General features: G+C 50.4%; 1 pseudogene; it reads left to right on the forward strand.

Moving 5' to 3' along the window:
* The first annotated feature begins 8,536 nt into the window (after window positions 1-8,536).
* LOC140000460 (olfactory receptor 14C36-like) lies at window positions 8,537-9,451 on the forward strand (annotated as a pseudogene).
* The last annotated feature ends 1,433 nt before the right edge of the window (window positions 9,452-10,884 follow it).

The following is a 10,884-nucleotide window of genomic DNA, read 5'->3' on the forward strand; positions in this document are numbered from 1 at the left end:
CCAGACTCACATTTCCCCATGTAGCCTTTGCAAGTCCAGAGCATGCTGAAGGAAAAGGCCACCTCTCTGTAGGAAAGTGATTCAAGAACTGACTATATATTTTAGAAAAATGTTGAGAACTCTTCCGAGGAGTTGGTGTGAAAGTCATGATGACTAGCATTGGTCATATCCATATGCAGTGAACAAAGGCCCAGCCCTGACTGCTCTGTGATTCCCCTCTCTCTCCCAGGAGGCGAGCCCAGCCCACTCCCTAACCAGCTCTCCACACCTGCCTCTCCTCTCCCCAACCCAGCCCAGTAGAGAAGTCCAGGCTGGGCTGGCCCCAAAGCTGCAAATGAAGCAGGAGAGGTCACCAGCAGTGTCTCTGCTGCTGCCATCTGCAGAAAAACCCTACCGATCCACCTTTCCAGACAGCCTGCTCTCCCCCCTGGGCCAATGCCACTTCCCAGCACAGCACAGCACCACACTGCTGGCCCTGGGGTTCCTCAGGCAGCACCACTGCAAACACACAGCACCCTACTCTGCTCCCAGGACACCCCATATCCCACACAGACTTGCCCCAGCCCAGCATGATTGGGCTGGCCTGAGCAGCCATTCCTGCAGCCCCTGCCCATGCTGCCCACAGCCCCCCAGCTGGTGGTGCTGCCCTGCAGAGCGAAGGGGACTGTGGTGCACGGGGCTGTGAGGCACTCTGCAGGGCCGTGCTGGTCAGGCTGTGAAGGCAGAGCTAAGTGGTGTGGGGGGCACTGCCACTGACTGCCTCCCACACAAGTGGTTCTTTGGCCATGGAGAGTGCGCACAGATAGCCCGCCTTCTTCAGAGTCAGAGATTCATTGAATAGCCTGAATTGGAACAGACCCACAAGCATTATCGAGTCCAACTCATCTCCAATGTCAGGAGAAGTTTTGGGGTGATTCACTCGATCCAGAGTATGAAATTTCACTGGTTGAATAATTAATTATTTTTCCAGTCTCTTTCCCATTGCCTTGTGTTGCAGAGCTCTCCTTTGTCTGTGGAACACAAATACTGATCATATTTCTCTCTGGACATCTGTATCATTTTATCATCATTAGTAGACATCACCAGTAAAACAAAGTAAGAGTAAAAATAAAAGGAAAACAAAATGAAAACTGTATCTTGGTCTGTAATGAGTCGCATTATCAGTGATATGCAGAGGACAGTAACTATATTGCTTCTGAAAAACACCCAGACATCACTTTCCACACAGCATCCTTCAGCACCTGATTCCTCATGCTGTAGATGAGGGGGTTCAGTGCTGGAGTTAACACTGAGTACAGAACTGCCAGTAAAATATTCAGGGATGAGGAGGACATGGATGGGGGTCTCAAGTAGGCAAATGTGCCAGTGCTGATGTACAGGGAGACTATGGCAAGGTGAGGCAGGCAAGTGGAAAAGGCTTTATGCCGTCCAGGCTCAGAGGATATCCTCAGCACAACCCTGAAGATCTGCATGTAGGAGTAAAGAATAAAAAGAAAACACACTAAAAGTGAACATGCAGTGAAAACAATAAGCCCAAATTCTCTGAGGTAGGCATCTGAGCAGGAGAGCGTGAGGATCTGGGGAATTTCACAGAAGAACTGGTCCACAGCATTGCCTTGGCAGAATTGTAATGAAAATGTATTGGCTGTGTGCAGCACAGCATGGAGAAAGCCACTGCCCCAGGTAGCTGCTATCATGTTGACACAAGTTTTACCACATATGATGGTTCTGTAGTGCAGGGGTTTGCAGATGGCAACATAGCGGTCATAGGCCATGATGGTGAGAGGATAAAACTCTGCTGGAATAAAAACAGCAAACATAAAGACCTGTGCAGCACATCCCGGTAAGGAGATGGTCCTGGTGTCCCAGAGGGAGTTGGCCATGGATTTGGGAACAGTGGTAGAGATGCAGCCCAGGTCAAGGAGGGCGAGGTTGAGAAGGAAGAAGTACATGGGGGTGTGGAGGTGGTGGTCGCAGGCTATGGCTGTGAGGATGAGGCCGTTGCTCAGGAGGGCAGCCAGGTAGATGCCCAGGAAGAGCGCGAAGTGCAGGAGCTGCAGCTCGCTCATGTCTGCGAAAGCCAGGAGGAGGAACTCTGTGGGGAAGCTGCTGTTGGACATTTGTTGCATCTGGGCATGGTTGCCTGTCCATGGAGGAATAGACAGTGACAAGTTAGAGAGACTTTTCTGAGCAAAAACTAAACCTTATTTCATAGAAATCCTCCTCACCAAGACTGCATTCTCACTGCATCTTCATCTGAAGAAGACTTGCTCCTGCCTAGAGCTCTACATCTCTCGACCTAAGGGTGCCACAGAGACCATGCAGATCCTCTTTAGACTCAGCAAGGGTTAGTACTGCCAAACAGTATATGGTAAAGAGCACCAGGAATAGATCTCAGGCATCCGCTGGCCAGAGGCATCTCCCTCTTTACAAGTGCTGAGAAGGAGTTCCAACAATCCCACAAGAAACAAGGAAGGTTGTGTTGGTGCTCTCTGTATGCTAAAGAGTGTGGAGTGAAATTGTGAGGTTCCTCAGACCTAAAGGTCCCTTTCAGTATAATGCTCTATGAATTTCAGTCCCTTCTATAATCCTGACAACAGCATTGTCATCCCCCTGTCTGCCCTCTAAAACAGGAAATTGAAAGCAGAGACCTCAGAGAGTGCCTTTCCTTCAGGTATGGCAGGTGTTGTTCTTCCCTTTCAAGAATCTCCCCTGAAGATGTCCTGTGGGTGCTGTGGAGCTCTGAGCAGCCTGCTCCAGACAGCAGCCTCTGGGCACCAGCAGGACCCTGACCTGTTCTGCCCTGCCTTGGGTGTTCCTTCCACCCACAGCTTCTCCCAGCAGCACCCTGGGCAGTTCCCCGGGCAGGCTGAGTACTGAGCCTGGCAGGTGGCAGAGACCATGCCCCGGCACACAGTCCCTGGGGCACAGCAGGGACCCTGCTCTGCACCACAGCCCTGACCACCCCTGCCTGCACCCTGCCTGCACAGCCTGCAGCTAGCCTTGTGAGAAGGAACCCTCATGCCCTGTCCCTCTGACAGTTTAGGGAGGTAATCCCTGCTCTGAAAGTTTTCATTCCCCTCTTACACAAAGAAACTCTGAGAGTCCTTCTTAATGCTCCCATAGGCTGTGGGATTTGCCAGCAAATCTGGAGATGGCACCAGGAACAACAGCTGCATTGCCCTGCAGCCACAGACTTACCCTGTTCAGGGCTGTGAAGATTTCTCTCACAGTGAGCTCTCAGCATTCCCCCTTCACACTGCCTTTAACATCTCCCTCCCTTCTCTCAGCCACCCTTGTCCCCTGAAGACAGTGCCCCCAGCCTTGCTGCACTGTGCAGAGGAGCTGCTCCTGGGCAGAGCTGTCTCTCTGCAGCACAGGGAGCTCTTGACAAGTCCCTGGGCCTCCGGGGGAATCAACGTCGAAACACACTGAAATAAACATTTATGTTGCTTCCCTCCAGTGGAGAGGGAGCACTGTCCTTCTTCATTTCAGAAGAGGTATGATGTCCAAGAATCACTTTTCCATATCCTGGTTTTATGCAGAACACCCAGGCAAGGACAGGGAGTTATCTGCCTTCCCCCTGTTGAGGAAAGGGTTTCAGCTGAGTCAAACCTAGCAACTCATAACTTGTTTGCAGTTCAGAGGCTAGAAGGGGGCTTAGCTGACTCTCCCATGCCTTACAGAAGACCACAGGAGTTGGGATTCCTCTTGCCTAGGTTCAGGTGGGCACAAACCAGGCAGCTCTATGTAAGCTGCTTGTCTCAGCTCCCAGCATATTGAATGGAGACAGAGGCCAGGAGGGAGCTGTTCAGATGCAGACACCGGGTGACATTGGAGGTGTCATGGTGACATTTGAGTGATGTTTCAAGTGCCAAATTCTTCCGGGCCATAAACAAAGATTTTATTGATGCATGTCCAACATAATATAGCTCTAGCCATTGCTCAACAGCAAAGAAATAAAAGGCAAGCTATGACTTGGCTGCCATCACTGAAAGGTGCTGGGACCACTCCCATGACTAGTGTGCTGCAATGACTGGCTTCAGGCTCTTCAGAAGGGACAGGCAGCACAGAACGAGTGGTGGCATGGCTCTCTATATTTGAAAGGGTTTTGGTGTTGTAGAACTCAAGACTAAGAATGATAACGTTGAGTCCCAGTGGGATGGGGTCATTGGGAAGGCCATCCTGCTGGGGGTCTCTTATAGATTGCCAAACCAGGATGAGGAGATGGATGAGGCATTCTACAAGCAGCTGGCAAAAGTTGCACAATCACCAGCACTTGTTCTTGTGGGGGACTTCAACTTCACAGACATATCCTGGAAATACAATACAAAATACAAATACAAATACAAATACAAATACAAATACAAATACAAATGCTAATACAAAAAGAGTAAGCAGTCTAGGAGGTTCCTGGAGAGCATGGAAGATAGCTTCCTGACTCATTTGGTTAGTGAGCCTACCAGGGGAGGTGCCCTGCTAGACCTTCTGTTCACAAACAAGAGAAGGACTGGTGGGAGATGTGTGGTCAGGAGCTGTCTTGGGCAGGGTGGCCATGAAATGGTAGAGTTCTCTATTCTTGGCAAAGTCAGGAGGGGGATCAGTAAAACTGTTTTCTTGGACTTCCGGAGGGCAGACTCTGAGCTGTTCAGGACACTGGTTGGCAGAGTCTGTTGGGAGGCTGTTCTGAAGGGCAGAGGAGTACAGGAAGACTGGGCACTCTTCAAGAAGGAAATCTTAACAGCTCAGGAGCAGTCTGTCAGCACGTGTCCAAAGACAAGCCGGTGTGGAAGAAGACTGGCTTGGCTGAACAGAGAGTTGTGGCTAGAGCTCAGGGAGAAAAAGAGGGTTTATGACATTTGGAAAAGAGGACAGGCCACTCAGGAGGAGGCTCAGCATTAGGGCCAGATCTCTTTAATATCTTTACCGATGCAGTCTGTATCAGTCCATGGCAAATGGCAGGACTGTGTTTCCACCCCTGGGGCAGTTAATTCCAGGTGTATAGGACACCCCTGAAGTGAAAGCGAACTGTGGCCTTCACAGTGCTCTCAAAGGGATGGATAAAAATGCATTAGTGATATCCATTGCGGCATACTACAAGGGAAAGGAGATATGTTCTCTTTATGATGTAGGACCTCTTAGAAAAGTTTCTCCCTTGCCTTCTCTTGGTGTTGGTGAGCCCCTTGAGAAAGTTTCTCCACAGACAATACAGAAGCCCATTGGAAAGAAGAGAGACTTTCTTCATACTGCTGGAGTTGACTAGCTAATTCATCCACTGTAGGTTTCACCTGACTTTCAGCATTGTTTTCTCTTGTTTAGAGGAGCAACTGATACTAGCATAGGCTGGTTCTCTGGCCCAGACATGGTGCTATCACATTGGTTGGATTAGCTGCAGGGCCTGTCACAGATGGAGTGTCACAGGAACCGGAGTGGCTGCAGGGCTTTTTACAGGGTTGGAGTCGATGATGGGCCTGTCACCTATAGGGCCTGTTGCAGGTGTTGTAGTGCCTGCAGAACCCATCGCAGGAGTTGCTATGGCTGAAGTGCCTTTCAGAGGAGTTGTAGTGGCTGCCGGGACTGTCACAGTAGTTGGAGTGGCTGCAGGACCTTTGGCATGTGTTGGAGTGGTTGCAGGGCATAACACAGGGGTTGAAGTGGCATTAATTGAGGCTCAGTAAGCAGAGGTCAACTCCCAGCATGTTGATTTGTGTCTCTTGGGAATGGCCGTGGTGATCACACTACTTTTTCAAGGGTTTCTCTAGATTGTTTGGATTCTGCACTTGCTCAGGGGTGAATTTCCAAAGCATTGGAGGTGTTCACTGCTATAGGTACCTGCCCATATCCTCCCTCAATCCCTGCCACTCCTAACTCTCCTGCCTCTGGACAGATCTCTGGATGGCATTCTTAAATAATTGTCTGACGTTAAACAAAAGCTGAAACACATTAATGAGACATAACAATGGAACATGCTGGTATCCATCCCAAGGATACTCAAAGCTTTGCAGAGCTATTGGTAGTATCGTGGAGGAGAAGGGGGAGATGAAGGAGACAGGGAGAGTTAACAAGTGGGAAAAAGCGTCCCCCTCTTGTCCTCTCCATGTCCCAGTCTACCAGTTCTGGGGGCTGAGTATCAGGATAACAACTGGTGCTGCTGCTAAAGACTGAGGGAAAGAAAGCATTAAATACCTCAGCCTTTACCTCATCTCTTGTCACTATGTTTACCCCACCTACAATAAAGGATGAAGATTTTCCTTAATCCTCCTTTAAAGTATTTCTATAAAGAGTTTTGATTGTCTTTGACAGTAATAGATGGATTGAGCTCCAGCTGGCCATTGACATTTCTAATTTTGCCCTGCACAGCATCATAACATTTTGGACACGGCTCTGGACAAAATGACAGCATGCATGACAAGAAAGCACAGAAAAGGTGGAACCTGGCAGCCTGCAATCCCTTACCCTTCTGAGACTGTGTTGCAATTCCATTCAGCTGGTTACTCCTGTATTACCCAAACTTGCCTGCAACTCCTGATGCTGCTCTCTTGTCAGAGATAGCACAATCATGCGAAGATTGAACCGTCTGCCTGCAGACATTAACAGCTGACAGAATGGAGCGTCAGTGTGGGGGAGCCTTGAGAAACTGCATGAATATGCCTACAGAAATCTCCTGACATTTACAAGGAGAAGAATCTAGTCCTGCACCAGTGGAAGAGGAGCTCCACACATCAGGGCAGATTGGGACCCTGCTGAGTGAGCAGTGCCCAGGAGGAAGAGGAGGGCCTGGGCACCACCATGGATGCCATACGAGCAGTGGTGCCTGCTCACCACGAACCAGGCCAGATTCCTACAGAGCTGCCTTACGAGGAGCACGGCCACTAAGAAAATCTCAATTACCAGACTCATCTCAGATCTGGTGAGACACCACATGGAAGAGGGTCTACAGCCAGCAGGGAAAGAGGTGCAGGTGTAAGAGTCCTAAGGACTGCATGGGGTGGAGAGGAACAAGGGCTGTAGCAAAGCTGAAAGTCCAAAGAGGACCAAGTTCTTTGTGTCCATGGCTATGGCTGTTGTCAGTGTCACTGAGGCCTATGAGGAGACAGTTTATCGGTAAAGTGCCAGGGCCTCATTGCCTCCTCACACCCAGCCATGAACCAGGCAGAGGTCGTACCACTGTCCTGTACTTGGCAATGCACATCCCCATATCCTACTGTCCTGGAAAGAGCTCTGAGCAATGTGTGAAGAGAAAGGATCTCCCTTCCCAGAGGCCAGGGATCAAGGCTCAGCCTTTTTGCTTGGTGAAACATATCCTGTTTTTCCAAAGATCAGTGTCAAATTCACATTGCCTTTGTCTCCTTGGCCTCGTCGCCTCCAATGTTTGGCTCTAACGAGCTCCAAGGGAGGCTATGTCAGTGTTGGCCCCTGGGGAGAAACTCCAGAAAACTTGCATCTGACTTGGACTTCTTGAGAGTGTTTTTCACTTTCCACTTAGTGTCTGAGGTTCATGAGCTCATCACCAAAGCCATTGGAGAGGTGATTCCAATGCCTTGGGCTGGGGCCCCGTTGCTGAGCTGGGCCAGGCTCCTGGGACAGAGAGAGCTCCTGGAAAGAGGGCCCTGGTGCAGAGAGACAGCTCTGCCCAGGAGCAGCTCCTCTGCACAGAGCAGCAGGGCTGGGGCTCTCACCACAGGTGGCACGGGGAGAGGACAGAAGGAGAGAGGGGCTGAAGGCAGTTGGGAGTGGGAGAATGCTGAGAGCTGACTGCAGGAGAAATCTCCGCAAGGTAAGTCTCTGGTTGCAGGGCCATGAGGCTGCATGTCCTGCAAGGGTCTCCTGCTGGGTCTTGTTTCTAGGAGGGCAGTGGGCAATGCAGTAGGCTTTGAGAGTCCTGCTGGGTTTTACTGCAAGGGGAGGAAGTCTGACAGAAGACCCTCAGAGTGCCCTAAGCCAGGTGCCCCCAGTCAGCCCAGAACACCCTGCCCTGGCTGGCCATGCAGAGCTCAGATGAGGAGAAGCCCACAGGCTTCTTCTGGCTGAGAGCTTCTCCTGGAGACAAGGTGAGGATTTGGTCCAGCTGCACTCGGACTGGGGCTTCTCTGCTCTAAGCTGTCTCCAGTTTCTTCTCAGGAAAACACCTGAGTGGGATTGTGCTGCAGCTCGCAGAGGGGTAATACAGGGCAGCTGAGAGCAGGACTGGTTGGCAGGTCTGCTCTGCTTAGTCTTCACCAGGGCACAGTCCTGGCACACACAGGGTTTCACTAAGTGTGTACATGACCTGTCAGGGCATTCAACTGTCTCATACATCTCCTAAGCATTATAAGGGCAACTCAAACCAATAAAATATCTGCAGCTCTGCTCATCATTCAGATGAGGTGTTTGCAACAGCACTGCAAAGCTCATGTCTTATTTGTGGACTGAACATGAGTTTCCCTTACTCTCCTCTTTCATTCCAGTTTTTCTCATTTAATTCTGCTTTCTTTCTCTTTTTTTTTTTTTTTTTTTTTTTTTTTCCCTTCCCTTCAACAGACAACTGGGTCAGCAAATGCCCAACATCAGCTCTTTGAGCGAGTTCCTCCTGCTGGCATTTGCAGACACACGCGAGCTGCAGCTCCTGCACTTTGGGCTCTTCCTGGGCATCTACCTGGCTGCCCTCCTGGGCAATGGCCTCATCCTCACAGCCGTAGCCTGCGACCATCACCTCCACACCCCCATGTACTTCTTCCTCCTCAACCTCGCCCTCCTTGACCTGAGCTGCATCTCCACCACTCTTCCCAAAGCCATGGCCAATTCTCTCTGGGACACCAGGGCCATCTCCTATGAAGGATGTGCTGCACAGGTCTTGCTTTTTCCTTTCTTTCTCACAGCAGAGTATTCCATGCTTACTGTCATGGCCTATGACCGCTACATTGCCATCTGCAAACCCCTGCACTACGGGAGCCTCCTGGGCAGCAGAGCTTGTGCCCAGATGGCAGCAGCTGCCTGGGGCAGTGGCTTTCTCAATGCTGTCCTGCACACGGTCAATACCTTTTCCCTGCCCCTCTGCCAAGGCAATGTTGTGGACCAGTTCTTCTGTGAAGTCCCCCAGATCCTCAAGCTCTCCTGCACAGATGCCTACCTCAGAGAAGTTGGGGCTCTTGCGTTTAGTTTTTCTTTAGCATTTGGGTGTTTTGTTTTCCTTGTGGTGTCCTACGTTCAGATCTTCAGGGCTGTGCTGAGGATGCCCTCTGAGCAAGGCTGACACAAAGCCTTTTCCATGTGCCTCCCTCACCTGGCCGTGGTCTCCCTCTTTGTCAGCACAGCCTTTTTTGCCTACCTAAAGCCACCCTCCATCTCTTCCCCATCCCTGGACCTTGTGGTGTCACTTCTATACTTGGTGGTACCTCCAGCAGTGAACCCCCTCATCTACAGCGTGAGGAACCAGGAGCTCAAGGATGCAGTGAGAAAACTGTTTCTATAGGTGCTTCTCAAGCATAAGTACTGATACCATAATTGTGATTCATATCATAACATTTTTCTCATTAGCAACATTACCATAATATAACCATTAATAATAACCCTGTCAACATGTTTGAGAAACTGAGGTGCCAATTTTCATATTATTTTATGCATTATTATTTTCATAAATTTTGATATTGGTTTAAACGGTCTTATTATTTATATGTATACTTCCTCAGAATTAATTTGACTAAATCTTCTAATTTACCTATAAAACTAGGTTTCCAGTGTACATAAAGACAATAAAGAACCATCAGAAATTCATCGATCTCATCTGCCGTCTCTTGCCATCAGCTCTGGAGCTGGGAGAGCAGCCCCAGCACACAGGAGGGGCTCAGGTCCAAGAGCCCAGCTGCCACATGGAGGAGCAGCCCCGGTGGCCCTCGGGGCTGCCCCCTACTGCCTGCTGGGCTCTGCCTCCCAGCTGCATTTGGGTCAATGCTGCTGCTTCCCTGGAACCATGGCCATGGCCAGCAGCAGGACATGGCCTTTTCACTGCTGCTATCTTTTGGCTTCCACATTGTTCCTCTGTGCTCTTGCATTTCTCTTAGCCCTCAGATCTCATGTATCTTGGTGACAGTCCTGTTGTCTCTGCGGTAGCATCCCTGTGGCTGCAGGCAGCAGCAGGCAATGTGCAGCCCTGGGTCACAGCTAGCCTCCGTGCTAGCACCACAGTAACAAAAGAGGCTGCTCAGGGCAAACCCAGAAGCCTGGACACCTCTTCCAAAGCTGCTGTAAGACATACAGCCAGGGAGTTACTCCCTGCTTCCCTGTTTTCTGTGATTTTTCCCGGAGTGAAGGACACAGGCTGAAAGTCCCAGAATGGTCTGTGAGGAACCAAGGGCTGGACCAAGAGCTCCCTTTGTGGTGGCACATGCCCAAGCAGACAACAACTGGTCTTGGAATCATCTACATTGGAATGTGTCCCTGCAGTGGGGCAGATAGCCAATGCCTGCCTGGAGAGGAATTTGGATCTGCCACATGGAAGGGGAACCCAGGGAAATTGTGCTTATTGGATAGTGATTAGAACCTCATAAAAGGAGTGACCAAGAAGAGTCTGGGAAAGGAAAAGGAAAAGGAAAATGTGAGGTGTCCAGGGGCTAAGGAAGACTCTGCAATTCCTGCTGAGGTGGTGAAGAGCCAGCAGGTGAAGGCCCATAAGAGTAATTGAGGACACCCTCCTTGAAGCCTCATGGGCCAGGTCTGGTACAGCACTCACCTGCCCTTTGTGCCCTTAGAGACATCCTATGGCCCTACCAAGCATGGCCCTATAGTTCTGAGCCATCAGGGCAGGTGGAAAGGGGCTCAGCAGCAGAGATCCCCATGGAGTTGGGTCTGATGACCACCTGGAGCAGAATGGGTGTGGCGGAGTCCTCCAGGGGACCCTGGGCACCA

Source organism: Anas platyrhynchos, chromosome 32, assembly GCF_047663525.1.
Source record: "Anas platyrhynchos isolate ZD024472 breed Pekin duck chromosome 32, IASCAAS_PekinDuck_T2T, whole genome shotgun sequence".
Classification (NCBI taxonomy): Eukaryota; Metazoa; Chordata; class Aves; order Anseriformes; family Anatidae; genus Anas; species Anas platyrhynchos.